Source organism: Juglans regia, chromosome 13, assembly GCF_001411555.2.
Source record: "Juglans regia cultivar Chandler chromosome 13, Walnut 2.0, whole genome shotgun sequence".
In the NCBI taxonomy this organism is placed as follows: Eukaryota; Viridiplantae; Streptophyta; class Magnoliopsida; order Fagales; family Juglandaceae; genus Juglans; species Juglans regia.
This window is the reverse complement of record NC_049913.1, coordinates 19302048-19313370: the sequence shown is the minus strand read 5'-3', so window position 1 is coordinate 19313370 and position 11323 is coordinate 19302048. Positions and strand designations below refer to the sequence as shown.

At 39.3% G+C, this 11323-nt stretch overlaps 1 pseudogene; it reads right to left on the bottom strand.

The window, feature by feature from the left end:
* Positions 1-7401: 7401 nt before the first annotated feature.
* Positions 7402-11323, bottom strand: LOC109006918 (annotated as a pseudogene).

Genomic DNA, 11323 nt, shown 5'->3' with positions numbered 1-11323 from the left:
TCTCCCTAAATGCACGATAAACAAGTCGATGTGATCTTCCGCAATGATGCACATTAATCATGGCTCTTAAAACTATGTTTTTCCAACATGCTAAGAGATGCACTACCATTCTGGAAGACATCACTCACTCTAATCCCACATAGGCCAAAAATGGTGTTTCATGCACTAACCATCTCGCAAGGAAAGAGAAGTGAACGATTAAAAGCTTTATGATTGGTCATCTATTCGAAAACGACACATTTAGACCCAAGTTTTAACATGGTTAGATAATCCTAAAATAAATTGTGAATTTAAAGCCTAAACTTTCTGCTGGATAAGAAATGATAGTTGCAATTGAGAGTGCGCAAACGTCGTGGAATCATTTTGAAAAAAGTGAATAAATATAAAATTTATATAAATATATATATTTTTTAATAGTGGATTCTACTATTTTTCAAAGTGACTGTACGACGTTTGCACATTTTATGACTGTATATAACATTACTCTTTCTTGAAAACCATGGATGATGCAAAAGGATGGTCATCTCCGCATCCTCAACATAAAAAGTGTAGGTCAATTTGTATCTGAACTTTATTACAGTGGTAGCTTTTATATGTTACAGAACACACTATCTAATTAACAGGTTGCATAAACCAAGTACAAAAACTTCAAAACGGTCGGTATGAGGTAAACGACAGTTCGGAAAAGATTTATCTTTTTGTACTGTAAGCATGTATGACACAGTAAATCTTCAATGTGTAACCAGTGTGAATCGAAAATTGACAAGTTGATGCTAGTATTGGGTATATGGATACGTCGTTTACTTTTCAGGAAGGTTTATATCAGGGAAGAGTTCACGCATAAGTTTCACAAATTCAGAAAATTGGAAAACTCTTCCAACTAAACAATATCTTCCACTGGCTGATGGATTCTCGAAGGCTTAGTATATTTGCATCTGCAACATCTCTAACATCAACCCATCTGGGAGACATAAATGGAATACTTTCATCCCTTGCATAAGAGAATGTCAACTGCTTGCACCACAAAAGATTACGTCTTTTAGAAGAGGGAATTAGGCAGAAACCACTTTCTGGGAGAAACTAAGCCGTTTTTAAAGATTATGAGCCATATAGTTTCCAAAATTACCTTCAAAGGAAATGCATTTAGATCTTGAAAACTTTAATTTTTTGAAACATCCCTAAACAATGAAATTACCATTGAATTATGACAAGTAATTCCAAGTAATGAAGATGACAAGTAATTCCAATAGATGTGTATAAGTACTAAAAATCGTTCAACATGAAATATGAAAGATTTATTTAACCCCTACGTATTGGCTCAAGTGGTAAAGGCCTTGGGCTTGGGGATATGCTCCCCCTAGGTCTAAGGTTCAAATCCCCTTGGTCTAAACTGATTTCCTTGTAACGGTTTCTAGTTCTTAATCAGGTGTTTTTCATGTATACTTCTAGTGTCCCTGGCTTATGCCTATCTTTACATCAATAAAATTTCTTATTACTTATAAAAGAAAAAAAATGTTAAATGCATGCTTACTTCTCTTTTTTTCCCCATGCAATGACTTGGAAAAATACAATCACTCACCTTGAGTGAGAATTTAACGTAATTGAACTAGAATAACATCAACAGATTTCTCTGCTGAAGATCGCTTGAGAAATTTAAACTAAAACCCATCTGGTGCAAAATTTGCATGATGAGGCAACAAAGGACTTTGAAAAGAATACCAATAAGTTCTTAAAAAAAAAAAAAAAACAGAATACCAATAAGTATCAGCACCAGCCTCTTTCTCTAATCACGAACCATCAAATATCACTTCGCAACATCATTCCATCCAGTAAGAAACAAGTGAGGAATTATGTATACCTTGGGCTCTCATACTCTGTTATGGACGGAGGACGTGCTGGAGTGGAAGAATGATAGTTTGGTTATGGGCATTGTGGCAAGGTGCAGACGAAGGAAGGCTGACCTGAGCTGCATAAGAACTGAAATAGAAGGTCGTTAAGAGCAGTTAGTTGATCCTGAACAATTGCACACGGCGTCGTATGATGTATAATTCGTTTTAGTCTTAAATAGAACGTTGTCGTTTAATGTCTTTCTTCTTATTAGTTGTAAACACAGTCGTTTCATTTACAAGAATTGTAATAAGTATTGTCTAAACACTGTCGTTTTGTTCAAACAAATACTATAAATAGAAGAAACGGGGGAAAACAGAGAAGAACAATTTCATACAATTGCCGACTTCTTCCTTCTTCTTCATCTTCATTCTTCTTCTCTTCTCTTCGTACATTCTGGAGAGTGACTTCTCGAACAAGTCAAGCGTGGGTCCATTACAGTTGGTATCAGCCATGGCAGAAGGGACGCGTTCATATGCTCAAATAGTAGATTCAATGAATCATTTACGTCAACAACAAGAACGTCAGCAAAAGCAGATCGAAGATGCGATTTGTTTATTGTTGCAGCAGCAAGAAGCGGCAAGATTGGAAAGAGAAACACAGGACAAGAAAATTCAAGAGGTTTTACAACAGGTCTCTAAGATTTCTTGTCACAATTCTGAAGATCCTGGTAATATACGTCAAGATAATCACGATCAACAATTCAGGCACAGACATGAAGATATGGAGAATGACACAGGGGACGTGAACCAAAGAGAGATTGTAAACAGAGGCTTTGCCAGGGGTATTAAATTGGATTTTCCTAGATTTCGTGGTGGTAATCCATCACCATGGATCTATCGTGCGAACCAGTACTTCCTGTACCACCAGGTTCCTCCTGGTCAACGTATTTTCATTGCTTCTTTCCACATGGATGATGAAGCCTTGATCTGGTTCCAGGATGCTAGTGAGGCTGGAACGTTTCTGTCTTGGGAGGACTTCATCAAGGCTGTTCAGATCCGTTTTGGATCTACTCCATATGATGATCCTATGGAGTCACTTACTCGACTCAAACAGGTTAGTACAGTTAATGATTACAAATCTGAGTTTGAGATTCTTTCCAATCGTATTAGAGGCTTGTCTGAGAAAAACAAGTTGAGCTGTTTTTTGAGTGGCCTGCGAGATGAGATCAGATTACCTGTTAGGATGTTGAATCCTTTATCCTTGAATGATGCCTTTGGTTTAGCTAAAATTCAAGAACAGTATGTGGTGAGTATAAGGAAACCTTGGAGAAATTCACTTACTGATTCGAGTAAGTTTAGTCCAGAGTCGAATTTGTTAAAATCTGGACAGACTCCCTCACTGTTAGGAGCTCCACGAGTTTCTCCTTTACCTAGGCTTCCTTACCATAAGGTATCTGAGTCTCAAATGTTGGAAAGGCGTAAAAAAGGCCTTTGCTATTTCTGTGATGATAAGTGGCAACCAGGTCATAAATGTGCAAGACCAAAGTTATTTCTACTAGAAGGTATGGAATTTGGTGACTCAAGTGGTGAAGAAAGAGTTGAGGCTAATGATGAGTTGGTTGTTGAACCTGTGGAAGTGGAGGCTGAGATGGCTTCCATCTCATTACAGTCTATGGTAGGTGGAGGAGGACCTAAAACCATGAGACTTGTGGCTTGTATTGGCAAGAAGAAGTTGATAGTTCTAATTGACACTGGTAGCACACATAATTTTGTGGACACTGTGGCTGCTGCTCGATGTAAATTACATGTACAACTTGGCCAGGCTATTAGTGTTAAAGTGGCTAATGGTCAGCTCATTGAGAGCACGGGTAAATGTGTGGCTGTGCCTTTGACAGTTCAGAGCATACCTTTCACAGTTGATTTCTTCACACTGCCCTTGGGAGGATGTGATGCAGTTCTTGGAATTCAGTGGTTATCTACCTTGAGTCCTATTCTCTGGGACTTTGTCAATATGAGCATGCAGTTTCGATTTAATGGCCAGGAAATTTCCTTAAAAGGTTTGACAGTGCCTCAGTCAAATCTTATCGATGATGAGGAATCCTTTGAGACTTTTGGTTGTGGAAGCAAAGGCATCTTCCTGCAGATAGTGCCTTGCAGTTCCATTGAACTTCCATCATTGCAGAATCTACACGTGCAGCAACTTCTGCAGAAATATAAGGAAGTCTTTAATGAACCTACTGGATTGCCACCCAATAGGTCTCATGACCACAAGATCAATTTGAAACAAGACATTTCTGCTATCAGTGTTAGGCCATATCGATATCCTTTTTACCAAAAGGCAGAAATTGAAAAAATTGTTAAGGAACTCTTGAACTCTGGGGTTATTAGACCAAGTCAGTCACCCTTCTCATCTCCTGTGTTGCTAGTCAGGAAGTCTGATGGCACATGGAGAATGTGTATTGACTATAGGGCCTTAAATGAAGCCACCATTAAGGACAAGTATCCCATTCCTGTTGTGGATGAGCTCTTGGATGAACTTTCTGGTTCAACAATTTTTTCTAAATTAGATCTTAGAGCTGGTTATCATCAGATACGTATGAGGGATGAGGATATTTCTAAAACTGCCTTCAGAACTCATGAAGGGCATTATGAATTTCTTGTCATGCCCTTTGGTCTCACCAATGCCCCCTCAACATTTCAGGGCCTTATGAATGAAGTTTTCAAGCCATTCCTTCGACAGTTTGTCATTGTTTTCTTTGATGACATACTGGTTTACAGTAGTGACATGTCTTCTCACCTGGATCATCTCTCTACTGTTTTGCAAACCTTACAGCACCATCAACTTTATGCTAAGCAGTCGAAATGTAAGTTTGCATGTCAGGAGATTGAATATTTGGGCCATCTGATTTCCAAGGAAGGAGTGAGGGCAGATCCAAAAAAATTGGAGTCTATGGTCACTTGGCCAATACCAAAAAATCTAAAGGCATTGAGGGGTTTCTTAGGCTTGACAGGCTACTACAGAAAATTCATTAAGGGTTATGGTCAGATTGCTGCCCCTTTGACTTCTTTGCTGAAGAAAGATGCATTTGTGTGGACAGACTCTGCTACAAACTCTTTTAATGCATTGAAGGTTGCTGTCACTAGCCCTCCTGTTTTGGCCTTGCCTGACTTCACCAAGGCATTTGTTATTGAGTGTGATGCTTGTGCAACTGGCATAGGAGCAGTTCTGATGCAAGACCAAAGGCCCTTAGCTTTTTTCAGTCAAGCCTTGAAAGGGAAAAACTTAACCCTTTCCACTTATGAGAAAGAACTTCTAGCCTTAGTGCTAGCTGTTAAGAAGTGGAGGCCATATCTCTTAGGAAGTGCTTTTGTGATTAAAACTGATCACCATAGCCTTAAATATTTGCTTGAGCAGAAGATTGGCACTGTTGCTCAGCAAAAATGGCTTTCTAAGCTTCTTGGTTATGAATTTTCCATTGAGTATAAGCAAGGGGTGGAGAACAAGGTAGCTGATGCCTTGTCTCGAAAGGATCAGGTGGCTGAGTTTGGAGAATTGGCAGCATTGTCATTTCCCACACCAACATGGATCTCAGAGTTGAAAGCAGCTTATACCACAGATCAGAACACACAGCAGTTAGTCACTGCTCTGCAACTTGACCCTACTTCCCATCCTACATTCAAACTGAGGCATGGTCTTTTGTTTAAAAAAGACAGAATATATGTGCCAGATTCCTTTCCTTTGAAACAACAGATTTTGAACTACTTACACTCTAGTCCTGCTGCTGGCCATTCTGGCTTCCACAAATGTTTGCATCGAGCAAGATTAGAATTTTATTGGCCTGGTCTCAAACATGATGTTAAGCAGTTCATTCGGGACTGTGACACATGTCAAAGGAACAAGATCCAGAATGTTCTTCCAGCAGGGTTTTTACAACCCTTACCTATTCCTGACCAAATATGGACTGACCTATCAATGGATTTTGTTGAAGGTTTGCCCATCTCGAAAGGCTATTCTGTCATTATGGTGGTAGTGGACAGATTATCAAAATATGCTCATTTCATGCCTTTAAAGCATCCCTTTACAGCTACTCAAGTTGCCTCACTGTTCTTCAATAATGTTTTTAAGTTACATGGTTTGCCTAAAACCATTGTTTCTGATCGTGGCTCAACATTTACTAGTTCTTTTTGGAGTGAACTTTTCAAGTTGCAAGGAGTTAATCTGTCTTATTCATCAGCTTATCACCCTCAAACTGATGGCCAGACCGAGGCTGTCAACAAGTGTCTTGAACATTTTTTGAGGTCTTTCTCTGGTGACAAACCCAAGCTATGGGTGGATTGGCTCTCCTTAGCTGAATGGTGGTACAACTCCAGCTTTCATACTTCCACAAAGCTGACTCCATTTGAAGCTGTGTATGGGGTCCCTCCAACAAAACTGCAGGCTTATATTCCTGGTTTGACTTCTAATCAGGCAGTGGACCAGCTCTTACAAACTCGAGAACAGCTTCTCTTTACCCTCAAATCCAATTTGTCCTTGGCTCAAGATAGAATGAAGTTTTATTATGACAAACACAGAACTGACAGGGAATTTTCTGTGGGGGATTGGGTTTATCTTAAACTCCAACCCCATAGACAGCAATCGGTGGCTCTTAGAAGAAACCTTAAACTTTCACCTCGATATTTTGGCCCATTTCAGATCACTCATCGAATTGGCAAAGTGGCATATCGTTTATGTTTACCTTCAGACTCACTCATACATCCCGTTTTTCATGTTTCTGTTTTGAAGAAAAAGATTGGGGACCATTTTACACCTATCTCTACCTTACCTCCTGTGGACTTACAAGGAAAGTTACGGCCTCAGCCTGAGAAGATTTTAGAGAGGAGAAGTGTCAAGAAAGATAATAGAGCAGTGGTGGAGGTCTTAATTCAATGGGAAGGTGCTGGAGTGGAAGATTATACATGGGAACCTTACTGGCAGCTTCGTCAGCAGTTTCCCCACCTTGTGGGCAAGGTGCTTTAAAGGGGGAGGGTGTGTTATGGACGGAGGACGTGCTGGAGTGGAAGAATGATAGTTTGGTTATGGGCATTGTGGCAAGGTGCAGACGAAGGAAGGCTGACCTGAGCTGCATAAGAACTGAAATAGAAGGTCGTTAAGAGCAGTTAGTTGATCCTGAACAATTGCACACGGCGTCGTATGATGTATAATTCGTTTTAGTCTTAAATAGAACGTTGTCGTTTAATGTCTTTCTTCTTATTAGTTGTAAACACAGTCGTTTCATTTACAAGAATTGTAATAAGTATTGTCTAAACACTGTCGTTTTGTTCAAACAAATACTATAAATAGAAGAAACGGGGGAAAACAGAGAAGAACAATTTCATACAATTGCCGACTTCTTCCTTCTTCTTCATCTTCATTCTTCTTCTCTTCTCTTCGTACATTCTGGAGAGTGACTTCTCGAACAAGTCAAGCGTGGGTCCATTACATACTCCCATTTAGGAAAGGTAAACTGTGTTGTGTTTCTGATCCAAACACTGAACACAGCTCCGTCGAACTAAGGCTGGAAATATATTTCTCTCAAGTTTGTAAAGTAGGAACTGCGAGATCATCACTGCAAGTAATTAGACGCTTTTTGACCATCTCATTTTGCAATTCAATGGCTTCATCCACTTTTCCCAGCTCATAATACTTCGTCAATAGACATATACACTGAATCTCATCAGGATGGAGACCCCTCTGAAACATCTCATCAAACAGCTTCTTGGCTGCTTCAATACTATTATTTTTACAAAGACCATCAATTAACGCAGTATAAACTGCAACATTAGGTTGCATACCAATGTCGTTCATGCTATTAAAATGCCTGATTGCCTCTTCAACCAATCCCGTTTTGCACAAACCATGAATTAGTGCACAATAAGTAACAATGCTGACCTCAATATTCAAGTCCTGTAACTCCTGCAGCAGATTGAGAGCCTCTGCAGTTTTTCCTGCCTTGAAATAAGCATCCATAAGGGTTGTGTATATAAAATGGTTAGGAACTACACCAGCTTTCAGCATTGCCTGAAAGATTTCTTCTGCTGCCTTTATCCTCCCACCTTTACATAGACCATCCACTAGAGCTGTGTAGGTGACAATGTTTAAGTCAACTCCTGCCTGCATCATCTCATTAGCCAGCTCCAAAGCATCATTTAGATTGCCTAATTTACAACTTGCATCAATCAGAGAAGTGTACGTAAATTTATTGGGCAGAAGACCAACACGTCTCATGTAAACAAAAAATTTAATTGCCTCTCGCATCATCCCTTCCTTACAAAATGCATCAATTAATGTGTTATAAGTTACAACATTTAGCACCACCCCATTGATCTTCATCTCATGGAGAAACTCAAAAGCTTGAGGCATTCTTTCAAATTTACAGAAAGAATTAATTAAAGCATGATATGTTCTTACATTAAGTTCGAAACCTGCATCCTTCATTTCTTCAAATATACTAACCGATTCATCCAAGAATCCAAACTTTCCATATCCATCAATAAGAGAAGTATGTGACAACATTGGGCATAAGGCCAGTTTGTTTCATTTTTTCAAACAATCTTCTAGCGGTTCCCAAATCTCCTCCTTTGCACATATTGTATATCATTATATTATATGTGAAAACCGAAGGACTAATTCCAGCCCCAACCATATCTTTAAAAAACTTCCTCGACAATTCCCACTTGCCTGCCTTTTCATATGCATCAATAAGAGAAGTATATGTGACAACATTGGGCATAAGGCCAGTTTGTTTCATTTTTTCAAACAAGCTTCTAGCGGCTTCCAAATCTCCTCCTTTGCACATATTGTCTATCATTATATTATATGTGAAAATCGAAGGACTAATTCCAGCCCCAACCATATCTTTAAAAAACTTCCTCGACAATTCCCTCTTCCCTGACTTTGAAAGCCTATGCAAAAGTTCATTATAAGACCGAGGTTTAGGCAAAACCCTGTACTTCTCCATCCTCAAAAAGCACTCGATCGCTTCCTCCAGCATTCCTAGCCCAGTCAAAACACTAAACAAAGCATCAAACACAACAAACCCTCAAAAACAAACACCCCTTGTCGACCACAATACGTCAAACACATGCCAACCTAGCAAAACCCACCTCAACAAAACTAACTCTCTAATAATCCTATTGGCGTCGAAGTACAATCTCGCGTAAAACAATATATGGATCAAGATACAATATGACTCTGTGGTGTGGCAAAACCCGATTCGGGTTCCCGCCCATTTGAAGAACCGCAAAGCTAACCTTGGATCCCCTTTCAATTCCACCAAAGCCCTAGACATCCATATGGGCGCCAGCGCCGAGTCAAACAAACAGATAATCCTATTGTCATCCCACTGCTCTTGTTGAATAATTTGAATAATATTACAAATTGATTCTTTACTAATATCATCAAAAATACGGTTGGGGCTTGACTTGCTGACAAAAGGGTATCTGATTATGAAAAGAAAGCTGCTCAACCAAATCAAAGGGCAATCAAGGAAAGAACCATGCGATGACGAAACATTGATAGTATTGAAAAATGGGATAATGGGGTTCAGGGTGTTCGAAGAGAGAGGGCTTACACGGTGAGAGGCTCTACGATCAACGTGGAAGAGACAGCGCAGGTAAAGTCGCATTGTTGTTGCGAAAATGAAGCGAAGGCTAATAACACCCTTATATGGGAGTCGTGCTATAGCCCGACGAATATTTCCAAATCGTCATTCGGCCTTTTTTTTTTTTTACTTTTTTTTTTTCATTTTTTTTTAATATTTGAAACAAATAAAAATATACAGTATCATTAAAAACTATTTTCTTAATTACTAAAATAAATGTATGGAAATCCATTTTGGATAAGAATCCACAGGTCAAGAAGTCGATGTGCTGATTGAAGTTATGGATGGGTTAAATTGACCGAGCCTGAATACATGATTGAAATTTTGTACATACTTATTTCAGAGCTTTGATCGGTGCGTAACTATGGCGTTAGCTATCAGATACCATATATTGTGTGTTATGCACTACTTGAAGCGATGATGAGTAAGATAAGATTTTATTAATAATTTGAGAGGGTATAAATAGTGGATTTTACACTTTTTTAAAGCGACTGCACAATATTTGTACACTCCATGACTGTATGTAGCATTACTCTTCCCTGGATACCATGTAGGATGATGCAAATGTTGACCATTTCTCGTGGAGGCTGTTCATAAGAACGAGTCTCCAGCTCCCCTTCATTTTAGGAGTTCTTGAAGTGGTCTACTCCGAATATTTATCACGTTCGTAGAACATTGGAATTGCCCCATGATAAACTGAACATGTGGGACATGTAGCCACCAAAACTTGATGGAAGCTTCGGCTATAAATACTACGTTTTGGTCCTCAGACTCATTCACTCAATCTCCTTCAGTCTTATATCATCTAAATAGAGTGATCAGAGTTTGGAAGTGCCAAACATTAATGAGAGAATGCAGCAAAACCGTGAGGAACATCAATGGCTGGAGGTACTGTTTCCTTGGCATTAAAGCTTTTCGATTCTGTTTTAAGTGTTTATTCTGCATTTTAGAATCGTCATTTTGCTTACATTTGGTATCAGAGCCCCGTTTTATCTCTGCCTTGGATCTTATAGATTTGCTATGTTTATCTCTGTTTTTGGCCGAAAGTTTTGAAAAAAAATTAAGTTTTGATTTTTTGGATGTTTTATTCGAAGGAAGATTAGAAATCATGTGGAAATAGTTTTTGAAACGACCCAATCCTATATTTTTAGGGATAAATTTCGAATAATTTTGTTAAACTCAATAAATGAGATAAAGCCCAATAGAGAATTTAGTGGATAGATTTATTTATTTATTTATTTTTACAAATTAAGACTCCATTATTATTATCATCATTATTATTATTATCATCATTATTATTATTATCATCATCATCATCATTATTATTATTATTATTTTTCTCTACAAGCCCATGAGTCATTTTCGTAATAAAATCCTCCCTACCGAATTTTTCTTCTGTAAATTTCAATAATTAACACACGTCCAGGAAAACAACCCCCACCACCTCCCCTTAGTTCGTCTAGCAGACCACCCAAGACCTTCTCCGTGACAACGACCGAAAACCATAGCCACAACCCACGTTCAGTCCCGCAGCACGGCTATCTCGGTTCACCACCTAACGTTCACCCTCCAACACCCCTAGCTCACGTCTCCGCCCTCAGCCAACGCATAATCGAGAACCACCAACTTCCCCACACACAGCAACCAAAGTTCTACCCTCCACCACCGTCGTCCAGCCGTTGAGAAACCACACGGACAATACTCTGTTTTATTGTACCGAAACAGAGGAATTATCCTTGCCCAAACCGAGAGCCACGTTCTGCCACTAGTGGGCAGCGACGCCATCGTCGGCAGCAACAGACAACGCTGGAGATCTGGCCTCCACTGCCCAGTGATGCCACAGCAAGCCGCCAT